Below are 22755 nucleotides of genomic sequence, written 5' to 3'. Positions count from 1 at the left end.
AAACTAATATAGATATGAGTATGGGGAGATGTTATAGTGTCTATAAATAAGTGTAAACATTTAAATGTTGGCTTAATTAATAAAAATGAAAATAAAACAATTGATAAAAAATATTTTAATTTATTTTAATTTTAAATTTATTGAATTTAAATCATCTTAATAATAATTATAAAAAATAAACATATATATTTTTGTTTTTAAATTTTGAATTTATTCAAATTATGTACATATATATTTTTGTTTTTAAATTTTGAATTTATTCAAATTATGTCAAAAATTTCTTTTAAAATTTCAATTTGTTTAAGATAAAATCTAAAATTAAAAAATTAAAATTAATAAAAATCTGGTTTTGAAATATTTAAATTTCAACCCTATTATACTTTAGATGTATTTCTTTTTCTATATATACATTTGTAATTTTACATCAATATAAAGTTTTCATTATTCATGTTATTTTATATGGATGTGAGGTTTATACTTTAGATGTATTTCTTTTTCTATATATATTTTTGTAACTTTACATTAATATAAATTTTTCTTTATTCTTATTATTTTATATCGATGAGGTTTGAGAATGAAACATTTTTAAAGAATAATGCAATATTATAATTTAAAATAATATAATATCAATATTAAAGAAAATACTCCCTATATTATCTTCCTCATGCAAACAATCCTTGTCCCAATTGAGAGCATGCTATGACCAAGTCTATAAGAATTAAACAATATTAAAGACATGGTTATGAAAAGGTATTTAATGTGTAAGAAGAGGTTAAACAACATGTAAGATACAAGATAAAATTGACTCTTGTCCCAATTGAGAGCATGCTATGACCCAGTATTTAATAATTAAACAATATGAAAGACATTGCTATAACTGGGCATTTAATGTGTAAGAGAGGTTAAACAATATGTAAGATACAAGACTTCCCAAAATTGCTTCAAACTCTAGCCAAAACCATCTTCAAAAGGGGGTTGCATAAGGATTTCATTGGGAGATAAAGGAAGAGATGATTTTGTAAAACAAAGATAATATTCAAAATATTATTACCTCAAAATTTAAGGAGAAATTGTGGTGCCATAAGGTGTTAGAGGGGGAAAGGAAATTAAGAAATTATAAGGAATTTATTTTCACTAGTGTAAAGAAAAAATAAACATTGCTAAAATAAGAATATATTCTCTATGAACTTCATAGTGAAATTGAGTGTTGCAGAATTCCAAAACCCATTGGAATGCCAGAGTTTGTCATTTTCTTGACACTAAAAAAAAATTAAAAATGAAAATCACTTTCTCTTAAATTGTCCATCAAGTACTCGTATTAAATTTAAATTTCAAAATATTTCTCAAAATACCCATATTATTAATTTTTAACTCAATAAAACTATGACGATATTGGAATATTTATGTGGATATTTATTTTAAATATCTTTTTTTTAATATTCTAAATACTATCTTAAAAATATGGATAAACTATTTTTGATCTTATTAAATATTAATCATTATGATATAAATATAAATTTATTATATATAAATTAAATTTATTAATTTTTTTTAATATAATAGCTATATAATTATATACCTATATATACCTATCTAAAGGTAAGTATACCTATATCTAAAGGTTAGTAAGAATAAGTAAATTATATATAGTAAAAATAAGTAAATTATATATATATATATATTTTTAAAGGTTGGTAAAAAAATAAATTTTATGAAAACTATTTTTTCCTCTTTGTATATACATAATAAATATGAACCATGCTACCTCTTTATATAAGTTTAAAATAAATACACTTGCTTTGCAAAAATGTTTGCAGGTTGAATCTTGAATCTCTCTATGGCGATGAAACACTTTGTATCTGTATTCTTTTTTATGATACAAATATATAAACCATATAAATAACTTATAGAAATGTTTGTACCGCTGGTTGAATCTCTCTTTGTAATAAAACTTGCAAAATTGATTAGACTGGTGGTTTCTCTCTATAGTGAGAACTTTTTGTTTCTGTTGTTTCTAAGAGAATAACCTACGAGACAAGATTGCATGATTGATCTCTAATCATTATATATATATATATATATATATATATATATATATGTCTGAAGAATTATTCTCCAGAATTTAGTATATTGAATATATATTTCAATGCTGCAGGTTGTGTTTTTATTTACTTATTTATTTTGGTGTTAATTTAAAGTTAACTTTGTAAATTTGATTTGGTTATTTTTATTTATATAAGAAATTTTGGAAATATTTTAAAATTAAATTAATAAAAATAAAATTCAACAACCAATTTAATTCCGTTCACTCTTTTTTATCGGATTTTAAAACATTTTCAAAATCTACAAACTAACCACTCTACTTTACTTCTCTCCATCAGATTTAAACCATTCTCAAAATATGCAATTAAATTAAATTCAGCTAACTTTTTTATTAAACCAAAACTCTTCTTTGTAAATGATTTCCATGCAAAATGAAAAAGGCGTGTGGTGACTGAATGATAATTTGATAACTTGTTCTGAAAGACCAGCCAGACTTAGACACAATGATAATTTATATTTCCGATTTATACATGCAGACTCTTATTTCGCAAGACAAAAGACGAACGAAAGCCAAGCTGAACTTCACGTTCTTCCCGTCTCCTTACCCTAGTAAGCAACCCAACCCATATCCTCGCTGTTATATGTAATATCACACAATATATATCTATACATAATACTGGAAACCAAGTCGTTCATGTGTCAGTTGTGATCGGAAACTTCAGTGGGCGCAGTCTCGCCTTTGGAGCAGCAATACGCGCAGCCATAGCGGCCCATTCGACAGCAACGGCCGTATCGGCAACCTCTTCCATATCCATCGACTCCACTTATTTCAGCCTCTGCAAAAGCAGTAAAATATTTCAATCACCATTAAAGTTATAATTAATTGAGAATATTGTACATATAATTTTGGCCCGGATTGTGTAAGTAGGTTGAAACGTACCACTGTTCTGGCACATACACGTTGTGGGTTTTTAAAAACAGAAACAGTTCTTTTTCACTTGCTTTTCAAGAGCGCATCATTATGTTGATTGCTGATCTGGGATCTTATTGCACAAGTAGGATTCCAGAATATTTGGAGAATGTGTAATCAACTTAAATTGAGATGATCAAAGTGGCATCCTAATGTTTATGGTATTTTTAGGTTAAGTTCAGATGAGCAAAGTGGCATAACTTTATTTAAAGTGGTATTTTTATGTTAACCTCATATCAGAGAAGAGTTAAGTTCAAAGTGAACTAAGTATATTTGCAGGAAGACATTTTCCATGGGAAATTTTAGGGGTTAATATTAGCAAGTAAGCTAATATTCCATGTGTTTTCTATAAGGAAATTCACCAATTAAAAAATTCGCCAATTTTCATTTTTATAAATATGAATTCGCCTTAATTTTATAGTATAAAAATATTTTACCTTAAAAATCGCTAATAATATATATTGTTTAAGATAAAATAATTAGAAATTTAAACATTTTTACAAATTATGATCAAACAATTTAAAATTTTTGATATCAAAATTGATAAAATTCGCCAAAATTACTAAATTTTAAGATAAACTTCCATCTTAAAATAAACTTCCATCTTTAAAATTTGCCCAGTTCAACCTTTAAAATTTGCCCAGTTCAACCTACTTAGTTCAGTTCAGCCTACTTAGTTCAGGCTTATAATAATTATACATTGAAATAAATAAAATAGTAAAAACACAAGTAGCAAACAACTATACCATATACCTTCAACACCTTTCTGACCCATCCCAACTTTCCTCGACTCTTCTCCCGCAGCCACAGACAAGATGAAAAACAGTGCAAACAAACTGAGAACTACCAAGATAAACCGACCTCTTATCGCCATGATTCAAAAACCCTTGACTGCAATGCAAACTTGGTTCAGCTAAAAAAGTGGAGACCAGCGGAGATTATATAGCAAAACGGGAGCGGTGAGCTTTCCGGCAATAAATGCAGAACGGATATGGCCTGGATTGTGCCAGTGCAGACTATAAACCAAAACTGGAGCGGTAAGTTTTCTCCAATAAATGCTGGACGGATATCATGGCCAGGATTGCAGCTATGAATTTTAGGTTAGGGACAAAATTCAACAGACACAGGGTTCTTCTAAATCGGCCTCCTGTCCATAGATTCAGCAGTCTACTGGAATATAAACCGACCAGCTGTCTATCTCAAAATCCAATTTCTTTGGCTTTTTCCACGGTGACAGTAACGTCATGGATTACTCTTATAATCCGTATTGGAGAGATACACGTCTTTTTGTCTTCTGGAAGCTTAATGCCATTTGTTGTCCAAGAACTCTGGCTTGTTGGTCTCTACATATACTCAGCCATAGTTAATTAAAAGGAATATATACAGGTTGACAAGTGAACCAGACTTTGCAACCTCATGAATGATCTTCATCCATAACCGACTCACATTCCAAAAACTCTCACTTCATACGTTTGACTCAGTTTTCATGAATTTATTTTTATGGGGATTTTAGAAATATTTTTAAATTCAATAGATATAACCAAAATCCAACGATTAACTTTGTTTTTACTTTATATTTTTGTAAAATTTTACTGTGTTTTTTTTTTAATTTTGAAATATTCGTAGAGAATTGAACTGAGCACAATTTTGAAATATTCTTAAACAATTGATCTTGACTCTCAATATTCTTAAAATCCATAATAAAAAAAAAAACACCCATATCACTTAGATACCTCCTTTCCATAATAAAAATACCCATATCAGTTAGATACCTCCCTTCCATGATTGGAGTTAGCAACAAAAGAAACAAAACAGAGATATCTAAAATCACGACTGGAATCTTCACCCGAGGCTTTTATTCCTCGTACTCTGCAAGTGGTTCTTAGATCATCCATGTAAATTTCTTCATCTAATGATTGAAACCTTGCGGGTTGGTCCTGTCTTTAGCTAAACAGAGAATATCGATCCTTGTTCGAGCATTTAGTCTCTTGATACTTTCATGTTAGTGCGACTTCTCTTAGTTTCCTTGAGAGGAATTGTCAAGGTTAACCTAAGTGGACAGGTCGAGAGGCATAAGTTTAATCATAGTGGACATAATATCTTGATTTTGGCCAAATAAATTATTCGAATTAGTTAGTAAATGCATTATTTTTTAATGTTTTAAGGAATAGTTTAATCAGTGACTTAAGTACTTTGTTAATTGGGAGGTCACTAGTCCAATGCACGTGGTTAAATGGCCTCTACACCCTTGGGGTTAGGCTCATAAACTTACTTGTGGATGTGACTGTGAACCACTATTAAAAAGAAAGACCATATTAAATGCACTATGTTCTGATCATCTGATTAGGTTATTTGGGTAAATTTCAGGCTTAACTCTGGTCATTATTATTTTAAGTTAATATTAATAATTTACAAGTAACTTTCATGGATCTTCATCAAGGTGTTATGTTGAAATATAAGACAATAAGGAATTATTAACACATTGCAACATCAAAGTGGAAGGATGTTAAACAAATAGATTTTAGTGGAAACTTGAGTATTGGACTTATTTTCAAAACAATGAGATATAAGAATCTATCATTTATATTATCATTTAGAGGGCTGAAGACAACAAATCTATATTTTTGTGATATTAAAAATGTTGAAGACAAAAAAATCTATATTTTTTTTATATTAAAAAGGTTGAAGACATGTAAGGATTTATCATCTTAATGGTATTAAAAGGGGTGAGAAACAAAACCATTTTTTCTTAAAATGTCTTGTGTACACCCAAATTATAACTCAATTTCAAAATATATGTTATATTTTTAATTCATCAAAATTATGATTATACAATAATATTGGAGTAATTGTCTTATTGTGTTTAAATAGAAAAGTAAGATTATAAAGAAATTTAAGTGATATTTTTTAAATACATAGATAAAGAAATTATGATTAGGTAACAAAAGAGAATGTGAACCTTGGTCGTTTAAGTTTCAACAATTTGATAATTCTCAAATTAACCAATTTTGCTACCCATAAATATCAACCATCATCATTATTATAAAAGCGGTGTACTTTATTTATTTTACTTATTTAATGTTTCATATTTAATAGTTATTACCTTTCATTTATAATTATGAAATTTTGAGAAAAAAATTGAAATCATAACAACATAAATAAATATCTAAATTATATGAAAATTTAAAAAATAAATATTGTTTTAAATAAATTTTTCTAAATCATTACAATATTGTATTTTTAATTACTAAAAATATTATATATATATATATATATATGTATATGTATATATATGTATATGTATATGTATATGTATATGTATATGTATATATATATATATATATATATACATATACATATACATATACATATACATATACATATACATATACATATACATATACATATACATATATATATTAGATCTAAGACTTTTGATCCATAATGTAGATAGATGTTTTTAGGATTAATCATATTATTAGGATTTGGTCGTTTCGAACGAACTAATGTGGTCCATCTTTAGGACAATCTTAAGAAATAAATAACATGGATGCATCATTGCCCATAATTAGCTGTTGAAAATTATCCATTGGTAAATTAGTTAATAATAGAGGTAACGAGTTATCTATTAAAGTAATAATATATATTTAGTTGAAAACTAGCTCTTAGGAATAAATATAAATATAAAATATTTTGTACCAATATTTTAATAATCAATTATTTAATAAGGTAAGCAAAATATTATTTAAAGTCCAATTCAAGGAGCTATCCATTAAAAAATTATCTATCTCGGAGTAAACAAAATATTTTATTTTAATGTTTTAATAACTAATTAGATATTATCAATTTATAAAATATTATTAGGGGCTAACTTATTCCAAATAAATAAAATATACCTAAGTTCAATGTATAGAACTAGAGTTATAGTTTAAGAAATGGTTCTATAAATAATAATATATAAAATGAAAAAGAGGTTATTTATTATTATTTAAATATAAAAAGGTTATTAGGCATATACATATATTAGTTATATTAACTAACCTAATAATAATATTGTGAAAAATAAATAGTAGAGAAAGACTCAACTTTTATAAATATTCAAAAAAATGAAGGTCAAGAGGGGAACAAGATAATAACAAATATCTAGAGGGTTACAAAAATATGTATAATATAAAAAGGAGGAAACATGAAAAATGATAGCTAGGTAAAACAAAAGGAATTAAAGAAGAAAATAATAGTAAAAATAAACAACTAAAAATAAGCTAGAAATAAAAAGTAAAAAGGAGAAGAAAGAGAGGAAGAATCAAGAAGTGAAGCTGAAATCTAGCTCTTACTTAATTTCCAACAATCATCCCTATTAAGATTTATGACATGCCTCCCAATCTCAATCACTTCTCTAAGCTTCCTATGGTGAAGTGATCAACCCTAGCAATGACTTTGGATTCTTTAATGCAGATGTGGTGTTTTATTTTCTCTGCATGCTCGACTAGGGCTGATGAGCGGGATCAATTGTGTCTAATATATGCAATATGCTCATGGCTTGTTTATTTAATAGACCTACTTGTTTCTCCAATATAGGGAATACCACAGGAGCAGGGAACAAGGTAGACACTCTTCGTGTCCTTAGGGCCAACAGAGACTTTAAAAGATTGAAGAGAATTTTTAATGGCATTGATAGGCCTGAACGAAGAAGAGACATTAATCTTCCTAAGGATATGGGAGATCCTATTCGTGGTTCCTTGGATATATGATAGATGAACCTTAGAGACAAGATCAACATGAGCAATCCCTCCACAATTGAACTCGATGCTGACCCCTCTACTGATTTTCTCTTTAACTAGTGCCCCATCTAAGTCCACATGCATGCCCACCATTTCAGGTCTCAAAATTTGTTTGGATCTATAGCTGGTTTGAGTAGACTCCCATCTCAACATTGCTCCTTCTAGTAACAACCTCTTCCGAATCTCTATCATCTTGAAGTGAAGAGTTCCTCTCTTTGTTAAACTGATTTCATAAACAAGTAAGTCAACATCCTCCAATTTTAAGAGGTTTGTGCGGCAACGATTTATATTTGTACCATTTATTTTTCTCTTTCTGCCAATTTTTTTATCAACTACCATCTCTGGCTTATACACACCATTGAATGGGTGTGTACTTGTGGCATACCAATGTACTTCAACACGTGCAACATATTCATTTTCTACAATGACCTTTATAACCTTAGCAACCCAGAATGGATAGCCATTGGGATCTCCATTTGCTAGCAATGCGATCATGCAACCCTCCTTAATATCCTTTACTGAACCTCTGTAAAGGTCTTCCATGGCTTCACATTGTGCACAAGATATTTTGAAACAAATATACATTTTTCTTTCCTCTACCTGTGAATAATTAATAATACATTGAGATTGTTGTTGTTCAAAAATATTTCTTTCCTCATGTTCATTTGACACATTTTGTAGCCAAATAAATGGATTTTTCAGAGGTATATCTTCATTTGTTGTTCTTGAAATGATATCACTTTGATTATTGAAAAAAAAATCCCACCAAACTGAATCAACAATATCAAAGTACTCATATGTATATCTAATACATATTTTTATTTCTTCTAGGAAATCAAAATAATTTATATCTCTATTTTGTGTGCGTGCATTATGAACTTCAGCAACTGATTGTAATAACAATATATTTGATTCAAATATTGGATGATCTGGAATGAACTTCAAAAATTCCAAACCTGATGATGGTGCCCATTCTGTAGTAGTTGAATACTTCTTGCCACATATTAGTGTTTTCCCATCAATTTTTTTGATACAAAATTGATGTTGGAAGCTAATGTCATTAAGTTGTTCAATTCATTTCTCCTCACCATGCAATCCCAGAATAAACCTTTGCATGTCAACAGTTTCTTCCAACACATCAAAAGTAAGCTCTCGCATGTATGATTTCTTAATAAATTCAATTAATGATGGCAAGCTCCCAACTTCCTTCCTCCTATGTGACTGAAAAACAACTGGACATCTGTTCAATATGGTCATGAGTGTGCCCAAAAAGAAGGAAACCAACCTTTACCTTCTGAAAAGTTCTCAATTCAACAAGCATGTTTAGATATCCAAAAACAATCTGATTTTTTTTCACAACAAGTGTTGTCCAATTGTAGATACAAAACTTCAGGAAGATTACGAGACCAATGAGAAAGAACATCATAAATTATGGTTATTGTCATATTTGCATCATTATGAATATTTGGAGCTCTAAAGTATACCCTTGGCAACATTTTCCCATTGAAGACCATACAACCGACCAAGTGATACTAAATAAAATTTTCCTCCTATAAATTTTTGGGTGTGCGAACAAAATCTGGTAGAAGTGTTTTCTTCTAGTCCACACCATCAATTATCAAACCCAAATATTTATTTGGATTATCATAACACTTATTTTGATGCTTCTACAAATTTTTCCTTTCAGTTGTTTGTTGTTCACGATGCTCTTGAAGTGCATTGACAATGGAATCTACACAACATAAAAGAAAGTCATTAAGAAATGTGTTTTCATAGTTGATGAATATACAATTTTAAAAGTTAAAGTTATGAATGCTTACCTCTTTCTGACCCTTCACATTTATCCTTGTTTTATTTAAGAGACCCACATGTACTGCAAATCCCCATCCTTACCTTCTTAGGAATACGTACATTGTTGAATTCTTTCTTTGATATCCTCACAAAATATTGATATGTAATAAATCAACCATGTCCCTCAGCACCTTCTGCATATTTTTGTATAAGTTGTTGATCACGTGCTCATGTCCTAAGTGTCGTAAAATGCTCAAAATTTAAAATGCTTAGAACTAGTTCAAAGTTGAGCAACTGGAAATTGCTCGTCTTCCTGATTCCTGCGCCACAAACGGTTCAAAAAACGGTCGCCGTATGAGGAAGTTATGTCAAAAAGAAGAATTTGTCAATAACATTGTAATTTTGAATTTTTCAAAAAAAAAAATTAAAAAGGAATATTCTGCAGAATATTCCTTGGAATATTCTAGGGAATATTCCCTGGAATATTCTAGGGAATATTTCCTTTTCGGCAACCAATCACAGGCTGCCACGTGGCAGGCCCGGAGGCCGCCACGTGGCCCATGATGATGTCAGCAAGTGTTTTGGGTGCGTTTAAAATTTTTGTTGGCAACAAATAGGTTTAAACACGCAACCTCATTACCACAAACTATATGCCCTACCAACGCACCACATGGGTCGGACGTGTTACAATGGCCTGAGAAATTTAATTTGAACTTTAAATTTCAGTTGGGTGGGGCCTTAAGGGGGCCAGCCCCATTCCATACGACCTTATGCCTTGAACCGTGGGCTAAACCCTTAACCGCCCGGTGTGGAATCCTATGCAAACAGCCAGCCCGAATATTTTGGTCACATGTGCATTAATCACAACAGTTAGACTGGCGAAAATTTTGGCGAAGCGCCAAATTTGGGTGGACCCGCCATATTTGGCGGGCCTAACTGACTCCAACTACAGTTAGCTGGAGTTTTTTTAGGCTAAACTGGAGGGAAACTTTAATTGGCCATAACTTTGGCTAGGAAAGGCGGTTTTGGACGAATTTGTTTTTTTATTTTGGGTATTTTCGACCTTCTGAAGCCATTGGTGCAGGTCTTACAACCATCTGAGGTCATTTTTAGAGGTTTTGAAGCCGTGAAAGTTCTAGGAGCCACTAGGGCCCAGTATTGTGAAGACTGTATAGGGTTGCAGGTATCCATTGGAGGTGAACCAGTAGTCAATCCTGAAGGATTCAAGTGTTCTGAATCCATTTTTACCATCTATTCCACCTGTAGATGCTTCTATTCAGCTATATATTCAATTTGAGCATTTAATTAAAACAACGAAAAGCCCATTTGGGAGCTTTGGACCCAGCAAATGTAGCCCAGGAGGGGTGAATTGCTTTATCAACTTCTTTTTCATCTGTGGTCGATTTATTTTGTAGAACAAATTCGTTTTAGTGTGTTAAACAGTAAAAGGAAATAAATCTGCTATGCTTAAATGGGTCATGAACAGCTGAAAATTTCATTTGTTTTCTTTCTGCAAGACATGGAAATATTTTAAACATGTATATGTCTGAATTGAATACCTTGCAAACAATTTACAAGTAATTTATGCATATTTTTGTATAAGTTGTAGATTTCTCTTCTTGAAAAATTATCTGGAATATGTATTGTCTCTCTATTTGGCATACATTCTCCATGCTTTGAAATAAATCTTTCATCCATACATTGCAGTATTTGATAGTGGCCCAAACTGTCATTTATGACATACTTATGAATAAAATGTGGGATCCTTTTCCAAATTTTCTCAGATTCTTGATAGACAAAAAATACCCATTGAATGAAACATTTTGAAAGCATTTATACAGATAAATAAATACCCAATATGATAATCATAACTTGATAATGTAGATTGCATGCACCCCACTAAATATGAATTTTGCATTTTTTTATTCATTAACAAATATCTCTTCCTTTTCTTTAATGCAAACTTGAAATCCATATGTTTCAAGAATTTTTTTGGACAAAATTCACTTGAAATGAGAGCGCTAATAGAACTTCTTCTCGACATATATTTTGCTCTACCCATTGTATAACTAGAAAATCTTGGATTGATACAAAAATGTCTGTTACTACTCCTCAATACAATGTTTCCTTGCAACATCTCCATCATTGAATCATCATTTGTATAAGAATTTTCATCATCATTATGAGGAATTTTATCCTCACTATGATCATTTGTGCTTTTGAAACACTGAATTGCAAAATATTCTCATCTTTCCCTTCTTTAGTGCTACTCTCATAGTCCTTAGAATTAGGGCTAAATGGAAAATTTGACTCGATGTTTATTGGATATTCTTCATCATGTGCATTGTTAGTGTTGCTCTCATAGTCCATAGGATTAGGACGATGTGGAAAATGTCACTCTTTACTTACTGAAAATTCTTCATCCAGCCCTTTATCACTGCTGCACTCATAGTCCTTAGGATTAGGACTAAGTGCTTCATCCTATCCTTCATCACTATTGTTCTCATAGTCCTTAGGATTAGGAGTAGGTGGAAAATGTGACTCTTGATTTATTGGAAGTTATTCATCGTGGCCTCATCACTACTGCTCTCATAGTCCATGGGATTAAGACTAAGTGGCATCCGTGATTCTTTACTTATTTGAAAATCTTCATCATGCTCTTCATCACGGCTGTTCTCATAGTCCATAGGATTAGGACTAAGTGGACACCGTGACACTCTATTCATTTGAAATGATTCATCACGTTCTTCATCACTGTTTCTCTAATAGTTCATAGGATTAGGACTAAGTGGACACTGTGACACTCTATTCATTTGAAATTATTCGTTACGTTCTTCATCACTGCCACTCTCATAGTCCATAGGATTAGGACTAAGTGGACACTGTGACAATCTATTCATTTAAAATTCTTCATCAATGCTACTCTCATAGTCCATAGGATTAGGACTAAGTTGACACCGTGACACTCTATTCATTTGAAATTATTCATCATGCTCTTCATCATTGTTTCTCTCAAAGTCCATAGGATTAGGACTAATTGGAAACTGTGACTCTTTAGTTATTTGAAAATCTTCATCACGCTCTTCATCATTGTTTCTCTCATAGTCCATAGGATTAGGACTAAGTGGAAACCATGACTCTTTATTTATTTGAAATTATTCATCCTGTCCTTCATCAGTTCTGCTCCCATTGTCCTTAGGATTAGGACTAAGTGGAAAATTTTACTCTTTATTGATATTGGAATAATTTTCGTTATATTCATCAATATGATTAGAGTTTTTACGCAACGAAGATGTTGATGCTTCACAAAGAGAAACTTCACTATCAAAAGAATCCACGCCGTTCAAACATAAAAGTTTGAATGACGCAAATGCGCTCTCTCCTAATGATAATATATAGCTTAAAGAATGAAAATTTCCCTCCAAAGTTTCCCTCCAAAAAATTTTGCCGAAATTTTTCCCTCCAAAAAATTTGTTTCATGTATTTTCCTCCATAATTTTCTTCTACAATTTATTGAAAAATTTTAACTAAAATTTTCTTATGAAATAAATATTTTAAAATAAATCTTTAAATTAAAATTGTAAACTAAATCTTTTACCTAAATTAATTTTTTACTTAAACTATATAACATTCACTAGACAATTGAATGCTTTTTTTTTAATTTTTATTATATATTCTAAAACAAATTAATCCGACATTCATCGTGTGATAAAGAAATTATGTAATGTTCTTTTTATCATAATTTACTATATCGCCATAACATGATTTATATGTTAAAGTCTTTATAAAAACAAATTAATATCACATTCATCACATGGTAAAACAATTCTGTAATGTTTGTTTGATCATAGTTCCCTATGTTCCCATAACAAAATTTAGATGTTAAAATTTTTATAAAAACAAATTTATCCGACATTAACCATGCGGTAAAACAATTTTGTAATTTCCACTATAACATAAATTTCATTATCACTATTCCTCACATCACATCAAGGTTTTTCGAGGTTCGTTAAAAGACTTGGAGCGAATTTGTGGATCGGCTACATTTCTATCAATAACATATTCAACAGAAGATTATTGCATTTGAAAGGTTAGATTCCCTTCTTCTTTGTGCAAGTTTTAAAATTCAATAGGTTTAATGATTTTTTTTTTTTTAGAAATTAAAAATTTATATGTGTTAGATTTACCCACTATGTCCACAGTGGGCTTGGTGCGCCTAATCGTGCTCGTCGGCAGCACCCAACTCGACGGCCCAACAGGCCCATGGGGGAGGGGCAGGGGGGTTTTCCCCAGCATGCTGCCCCACCTTGGCAGCCAAGGTGGGGCGGGGGGACTGGGTACCAAGCCCCCCACCCCACCCCGACAGGCTATTGGGCCACCGAGGTGGAGCGGGGGGGCTAGCGCCCAGCCCCTCGCCCCACCCCGATAGCACAACAACCCACTGGGGTGGGGTGGGGGGCTAGGCACAATCAGAATGCCACCCCCAGCGGGCCATTGGGCTGCGGGGGTGTGGTGGGAGGGGGCTGCATGGCTAGGGCCGCTGGGGTGGGGTGGGAGGGGGCTACATTTTTTTATTTTTTATTTTTTATTTATTTTTAAATGGTTATGTTTTACAAAATTATTTATCAGTTATTTTTTTTTAATTTAGGCTATTATTTTTTTTGATTTACTGATTTATATATGTGTATTTTTTTGCAGGAAAATGGCATCAAAGAGGATTTCCGTGAATCTTTCCAGACCAAAGACTGCTAAAATTAAAGTTGGATCCTCAAAAATCATTGTTGAATGAACCAAACCTGAGATGATAACTACAAATCTATCAAGTGCCTCAAATGATAAGAAGACGATTTCGTACTGGAAGAAATCAAAAGAAGTGAAGCTTCCAAAAAATGTATGGTATGTGAAAGAAACAGAAGGCAAAGATGTGCATATATATCTATATGTTGATATCCCTAACGATAGTGGAATTTATGAGATGCTGGGAAAGGTCATAGACATGTGTTTGATACGAGACACTGAAGTGTTTATATACTTACAAAACAGCCCAAGTCACATGACAAGATTAAATATCAATTATCCTTGTCATTGTATGATACGATAGAGGTATCTACAAAGTTGTCTAAAGAAATCGTAAATGAGATTCCACAAGATATCATAAGTATTGTTATTTATATTTGTGTTTTTCTTTATTGTAACTGTCTCATTATATTTTTATAACTTCGTTTTTATTGACATGTGATATTTTGTTTGACAGAATTTTATTGAAAATCTTTCAATTATGTTGGGAGGCATTTGTTTCATAGAGCAAGATATTATAAATGTTGTCAAAAGTTTCTACTGAGGGTCAAAAGAAGATATGGCAAACAAACAAAAAGTAGTAATTCATGATGTTACAAAACCACATCCAAGGGATCAAAAAAAAATTCCTCCAGTGGATAAATCTAGCAAAGGTAGACAAGTTACTTTTGAAGATGAGGAAGTTGAAACCGACGTTGAATAATGTGTTGTTATTACTGAGGATGACATTAGAACTAATGTTAGAAAGGAGAAAAGCCATAAAATACCAAAAGTAACAATGCCCAGGAATTTCTCTCTTCTAGTTAATGATGAGAATGTTAGGAGGAAGAAAATTGAAGTTGAACATTCCAAGTAATCATAACCAACCGTGAAGATTCTAGTGAAAATTCGAAAGAAAACAGGGAAATCATTACACCATGAGATGATTTAGAGGATGGCATTATTAAAACAAAACAAAATTCCATTCAATAGAACTTTACAGAGAGAAATTTAATTGAGGGTGGTCATACATTTCAACTTAATGTGAGACAAATATATAAGCCAAGTGAAGGACAATGTAAATATCAAATCAGAAAGCCACACCACCTACATGTTCAAAATTTGAAGAAATTGATGATGTATAATTCATATGCTCATGTGGTTAATTATGTGCTTCTTGTTGATCCAGTTCAAGTTCCCAACAAAGAAGCATTTGATAAGTCAAAATGTTTTGAATACAATTGTTATTTTCTTGGGGGAACCATTCTGTAGAAGCTCAAAGGAAATTGATGGAGTAATATCCCAATAACCCACGTTTTGAAACAATGAATTAGATCATTTATGTTAGTTTATGAGATAAAAAAGAAAAGTTATTAGCGTGGGATCATAATTCAGATAATGAATATAGGATTTCTATGACTTGCATCCAAAGGGTTAGATTTATTCATAGTGAATTTAAAGAAAAGTGTGATGCGGATAAGATAAATGTTACTGTAGATTTTTGAAAGGAATTTTGTATAGAAATAGGCTATCAAATTGAGGAGAAAATCAATTCAAAAGGAAAACGAGTAAATACTAATATATTAAGAAGTATTGATAACATTTTCCAGTTGCCATTTAGAACTGGAGAGATATGGGAATTGATTAATGAGATTTTTAGCATGTGGGAGAACATTGGCATTAAAAACTATAAGGTCAAAAGGTTCAAACCATTGATATGTAGCAATAGTGAATCAGGTCTTGAAATGAAGAAGCTTCCAGAAGATATGACTATCACACCTTGGAGATCATTGCAAGGAATGAAAGATGAAAAATTGTCCAATAATTATTGTCACATGTGAGGTAAGGGGAATTATCAATGGAGAAAATGTCTGAGGAATTTCAAAAGTAAGTTTGTTGAATTATTTTTTCTTATTTCTAGATTATAATTTTCTTTTAAATATAACATATTATTCTTGGTAGTATTTGTTATACATATCATTATATTAACCCTTTTTACTTTATCTATTCAGTCACAAAGTTTACATGAAAATGCAAGAACAAATGGTTAAATTGTTGAATGAAGATAATTGGGATGATGTTGTATGCAACTATCGGGATTGAAGTTCTACATCAACACTAAAAAAAATTTATCTTGCATTAAAAAAGGTATGTTGATTTATACATTCATTTTTATTCATTTATATACAATTTTTATTTTATAACTTATACATATATATATTTTTATTTTATTAAAGATGAGGAAGGATGGAAATGGAGCACTAGATAGTTTCAAAACATATATTGAAAAAATTCAGATTGAAATACTAAAGAAGAAGCATCTTAGTAATTTTGAAATTGATCCAACTCTTACTCATTTCATTTGGAATGGGCTTGCCACTATTCAATATCAAGTAATAGAAGGCGACTGCGAAGACATTGCTAAACTCATAACAAAAGGGGATTACTCCCTAGTTATTGTAGAGATTCCCATGGTTTCAATATCCAAAACATTGACTATGATAGTGACCCTTATACTTATCAAGCTCTTAGTAAAGTGGTTGCAGGGTTTGTAGAAGTCACATCATCACCATTATGGAGATTTGTGACATTTCATTCAGACACACAATTGGCAGTGTTATTGTTAAGCTTCAAGGGGGAAAAAACTCAAGGATGCAACTTACATGGTAAGATGTTGAAAATGTATGTTTGATTAATGTTAAAAAATTCATTTATGTACAAATTAATTTAATTTTTACTATTTCATGTTACAAGAAAAAGTCAAATATTCTTAACCGTGAAGATCAACATTTATAAATAATTGTGAGTTCATCCATATTGATAGTTGGGCAAAAGATGATAGCTATATGTCTATGCTTTTTAATCAGGTAGATGGAAAGATTCATAGCCAAGTATTGGTTTATGATGTTGTTGTGAAAGAACTAACATATGAAGACAAAGAAGCAAAATGAGAGATAGTTAACATTTATAAAAAACCACAGTCATTAATTAATTATCTTATAGACATATGTTCAAATGAAGGAGATTGAGTTCTAGATTTATTTTTTGGCTCATGTAAGTTTTACTATATAGAATTGAATTTCAATATCTTGTTGGCATTATGATACATGTATTGTCCTTGACGGCAACTCACTCAGATGAAAGTTCACAGTGCAGTAGGTCAACAGCAAAGGATTACAGATCAAACTCCAAAGAATGAAGAAAGAGAGGTATACACTGGTTCACTTTGTCCAAGGCGTGTATACACGCGGTTTAACAGAACAAAAGTAGCGTATAACATATACATGCACTTTCACAGGAGAAAATGTGTGTACATGTTGGACAACCAAGTTTTTGGTCCAAGGTATTTGATCCAAGGTATTTTGGTCCAAGGTAATTGGTCTGAGGCATTTGGTCCAAGGTATTGACCCTAGGTATTGGTCCTAAGTGGTTTTAGTCCAATTTTTTGAGAAAGACCTAAGAGTATATAAGGAGGAGAAGATCATTAGGCCAAGTTGTGCAAGAAATGAGAGTCTAAGGAATACTTCTATCTGAAGTATATATTATATTGCAGGGTTATCTTTGGGATTGGATCTGAAATATTCATGTGCACCTTGAGTTCAACATTGGATCAGGATTCATAAGTCTTGAAATGACTTATTCTTGAATGATCTAATATTGGTTGTGACGAGATCTGATGTTTTGTACCTATTTTATTTGTTATCTATCATGATCTGGGTTTGTCTGAAGTCTGGAATTGCAGCAAAGTTATGAGTCAAAATTTGTAGATCTGTACGCAAGTTCGTGTTTGCCAAATCATGTGTACACGCAGGTTTGACTCTTCCAAGTAGTGTATACAAAAAAAAAAAGCTTATGTTCAGATCTGACTGATCTATCTGATCAAATTTTGTTATTTTACTGATGTATGTCATTGAAGTCCTCTTAGATCTGAATGTAGAACTGTTGTATAAGGAAATTGAATCTGATTGATTGATTGATTAAGAAGGAAGGGTGATCCTTGCTGCTATCTATTTTGAACTCTGTAATATGACAATAGATCTTTATAATGTCACTGATTGGTACAGTGTGTGATTCAGAAGTGTATGATTCAGTATCCTTAGAGATATACGCATGTTGGGTTAAAGGAAGTAGCGTATACACGCAGGTTGGGTTCAACCAAGTAGCGTATACACTCTAATGCATGATTTTTGAGGTTACAACTGGTTCTAGATGATGATGCAGGGTTCTGGGTTCAACATAGAGTTCTAGTGTCAGTAATTTGATTGTTCAGATTAACTGAAAATTGGTTGATACAGTTTAATTTTAAAAGGCTTTGATGGATCCAGTGTGAAAATTTGATGAAACATGGCCTTCATCTTGTGGTGTTGTGATCTAGGAGTATCCAATCTAAAAATTCATGAAACGTGGTTCCTGGTGGAAGAGTGGAGTTTTTTGTAGGCTGACACATATGTACTAGTAAACATATTCGCTAGTACAAGAGCTAGAGGGTTGTAGCTCCCTTCTAGTAGAAGCTAAAAATGAGAGAAGGTTGTAACCTTCTACGGGTAGAAGCCTCCGTACTGGTATGAATCTGCACCAGTACAAGATTGTAAACATATTTTCTTATTATTAAAAGAAGACAGAGATGATGATAGCAGGTGGTTTTTACCCACATTGGGTTTCCACCTTAAATCTTGGTGTTCATGTGTGTTGCTTATGTGTGATTCTTTATTCTGTTTTTTCTGCACTGTCTAATAAATCTCTGATATACTAATTTAAGCTCATCACATGATAAATTGTCTAAATCAAAAATTTCTCTGCATATACGCTGGTTTCTTTAAGTACAATCGAGTGTACATGCTAGTTCACTTCATTGAAGTAGCGTATATAAATATATTTGGGAAATAAAATTATTGATTTGATATTACTAACTCACCCCCCTCTCAGTATTATTTCCAACAATTGGTATCAGAGTCGTTCCTTCAAAAGAAACTTGATCACTTGAATGGATATCCATTAACATGAATAATCAAGAAAGCATGGGATCGATCAAACTGCCAATCTTCGATGGAAACAACTTTTTTTATTGAAAAATAAGAACCACAACCTATCTACAATTGCTTGGAATGGATGTCTTGGAAATTCTGGAAGGAGGATATACATTTTCAATAGCAATTCTTAGAGATATGGCAGGTAAGTTACCCTTCAAATACGTTTCTTGTGGCAGATTCGGTCATTATGCTGCAAGATGCCCTCATAAAGATAAATTTGAAAAAGGAAAGGAATATGCAAAAGGGAATAGAAAACAAGTTGTGAGTAAAAGGAGTTACTATACTCATGAAGATAGCGATGGTTTATCTAATAGTGATGAAGATGAAACTGGACAAGATTACAGACTTCTAATGGCTTATGACGATGATACTTTTTGGGATTCTTTAGAAGAGGAAGACCTTCATGAAGAAATATCTAAAATCAAAATCTATTTAGAAGAAAAGAATATGATTATAGATACCTTAACATACCAACTTGCTGAAAAATAAAAACAAAATGAAAAAATTGAATGTGAAATTATGGGTTTAAGAAAGGATCTTGAGAAAAAAAATCTCCCAATCTTAAATTTTCTAAAGGATCAGAAACTTTAAATGAAATTATCAAAGTTGAATGTTCTCCTCTGATAAAGATAGGTCTTGGATATACTGAAGAATCATCTCAATCACAGAAGTCGTCAACCTCCACCAAAAGCTATCTTGATGCAGCAAAGACCAGTGAGAAGTATGACAATCGTCAGCAAAGGCATAAAGCAGATCACCAGGTAAATCAGATCACTAGGTAAATCGGACTTAATTTAATCCAAGGATGAATAGAAGCCACAACCAACCTCAGGTAAATCATACTCAATTTGCTCCAAAGATGAATATCAATAGAAACTACAGTCGCCAGGTCAATAAATTTGATAGCTGCTAGAACTTCTTTAATGGGCAATGTTTTTCATGTCATAATTTTGGACACAAAGCTGCTCAATGTGTTTCTTACAAAACCATCATGACTAGAGAAGCACGAAATCAAAGGAATGTAACAGGGATCAAGAAAAGTTCCTATAATAACTTTTCTCTTCTTGAAAATGAAATAGAATGCTCAATCTGTAACAACTTTGGTCATGAAGAATCTGAATGCAGGAGAAAATTTCGGCAAACATCTCAAAAGGAGAAAACTCCATTAAATCCCAAGATATGGAGAAGGAAAGAATCTCAAACAAAAAGATGTGGTATAGCCTTATATGCAAAAGGACAAGAAAAGCAGTGGTACATCGACAATGGATGCTCAAAACACATGACAGGTGACAAATAAAAACTTCACTCATATAATGCCTTAGAAAAGGAAAAGAATGTCTCATTTGGAAATGACACTCCTGCTATCATAAAAGGTAAAGGCTCTATTTTCTTGAAAGAAAAGGTTAAAGCTAGAAATGTTATGTATGTAGACGGTTTAAAGCATAACCTGTTGAGTGTCAGTCAAATGTGTGATCAAGGAAATGAAGTGGTGTTTCGATCAAACGGATGTGTTTTTCATGAGCTTGATAAAGGAGATACCGTTATCAAAGGTACAAGAACTCCAAACAACTTATACATACTCAAGGGAGGACAACAATAGTGATATCTAAGAAAAAATGATGAAAACTGGCTGTGGCATAGAAGATTAGGACATCTAAGTTTTTCTCAAATAAGAAAATCATGTAGATTCAAGGTTGTTCGTGATCTTCCAGATATCAGCATCCCAGAAAATAAAATATGCAAACCATGTCAAATTGGCAAGCAAACCTGAGTTCACTTCATGGAAAAAGAAGGGTCAACTAGTAAGCCTCTTGAACTTGTCCATACTGATTTATGAGGACCTCCAAGTAAAAAGTCACCTCGTGGAGAAGAATAATTTATTTTGTTCATTGATGATTTTTCCGGAATGTGTTGGATAGGTCTTCTAAAGCATAAAGATGAAGCTTTTGAAAAGTTCTAAGTCTTCAAAGCTTTGGTTGAAAATGAATCAGATCGAAAAATCAAATGCCTCAAATCTGATCGAGGAGGGGAATTTAACTCAGATGAATTCTTTAACTTTTGTGAACAACATGGAATAAAAAGACAATTCTCCATCGCAAGGACTCCTTAGCAAAATGGTGTGGTAGAAAGAACGAATAGAACAGTTCAACAAATGGCTCAAGCTATGCTAGATGAATCTAGAACTCCTGCAACCTTCTAGGGTGAAGCTGCATTCACTGTTGTGACTATTCTCAACCAAGCAAATGTGCGGGTAAACAGCACTCCAACTCCACATGAACTTTGGTATGGTAAGACTCCTACTGTAAAATAATTTAAAGTTTTTGGAAGAAATTGTTATATCAAAAGGACTGATGAAAAACTTGGTAAGTTTGAACCCAAAGAAGATGAAGGTATTCTTCTTGGTTATTCTTCCAGAAGTAAAGGATATAAATGTTTTAATAAAAGACTTGGAAAAATTGTTGAAAGCATTGATGTTGTAGTTGATGAAGCATGCAAAAATCCAAAATAGATAGAATCAACAGAAGATTATGACAATGGAGAGATGGGGATTATTTTCCCACATCAAATCAAAATCATATTGAAGAAGAAACCAATGAAGCACCAGAAGAAGAAATAATGATAGAAGAAAAGACTCCATCCAGGGATGTTCAGAAAAATCATCCAGAAACTCAAATTTTAGCGGAAGAAGAGGCAGGTGTACAGACAAGAAGAACTATTACAAGGACCTCAAGCTATCTAGCATTACTATCCTCCACTGCACCTCAAAATGTAAAATAAGCATGCAAAGATGAATGTTGGGTCAAGGCCATGGATGAAGAACTTGAGAAAATTGAAAAAAATGATACTTGCGAATTAGTTCCTAGACCTCATGATAAAAATATTATAGGAACTAAAAGGATATTCAAAAACAAGCTGAATGAAAATGGAGAAGTCATTAGAAACAAGGCTAGACTTGCTTGTAAAGGGTATGCTCAACATGACAGTATAGATTTTGAAGAAACTTTTGCACCTGTTGCCAGACTTGAAGACATAAGGATGTTTCTTGCTCTTTCTAGCTTTTATAAATTCAAAGTATACCAAATAGATGTAAAATCAGCCTTCCTAAATGGAGATTTAGAAGAAGAAGTTTATATTGAACAGCTAGAAGGATTCATTCTTGGAAATGATGCAAAACTTGTATGCAGACTCAAAAACGCCCTCTATTGTCTGAAACAGGTTCCAAGGGCTTGGTATTACTGCCTTGACAAATATCTACACCAACAAGGTTTTACAAAAGGTTCAACAGATAGAAATCCATATACAAAGATTGAAATTGATAAATTGCTAATTATTATTGTTTATGTTGATGATATCATTTTTGGTA

At 31.9% G+C, this 22755-nt stretch overlaps 1 long non-coding RNA gene across 1 annotated transcript; it reads right to left on the bottom strand.

Moving 5' to 3' along the window:
* Positions 1–2700: 2700 nt before the first annotated feature.
* On the bottom strand, positions 2701–3939 carry LOC149247187 (uncharacterized). The gene is made up of 2 exons (XR_016265613.1): positions 3767–3939; positions 2701–2879 (listed from the first exon to the last, which is right to left on the bottom strand). It is a non-coding gene; the product is annotated as an uncharacterized LOC149247187 (long non-coding RNA).
* Between the last annotated feature and the right edge of the window lie 18816 nt (positions 3940–22755).

This window comes from Pinus tabuliformis, chromosome 7 (genome assembly GCF_031772625.1).
Source record: "Pinus tabuliformis cultivar Carrire ecotype Pingquan chromosome 7, CPIR1, whole genome shotgun sequence".
NCBI classification, from domain to species: Eukaryota; Viridiplantae; Streptophyta; class Pinopsida; order Pinales; family Pinaceae; genus Pinus; species Pinus tabuliformis.
Note: the sequence above shows the minus strand (reverse complement) of the source record. Positions and strands in the feature narration are given on the sequence as shown.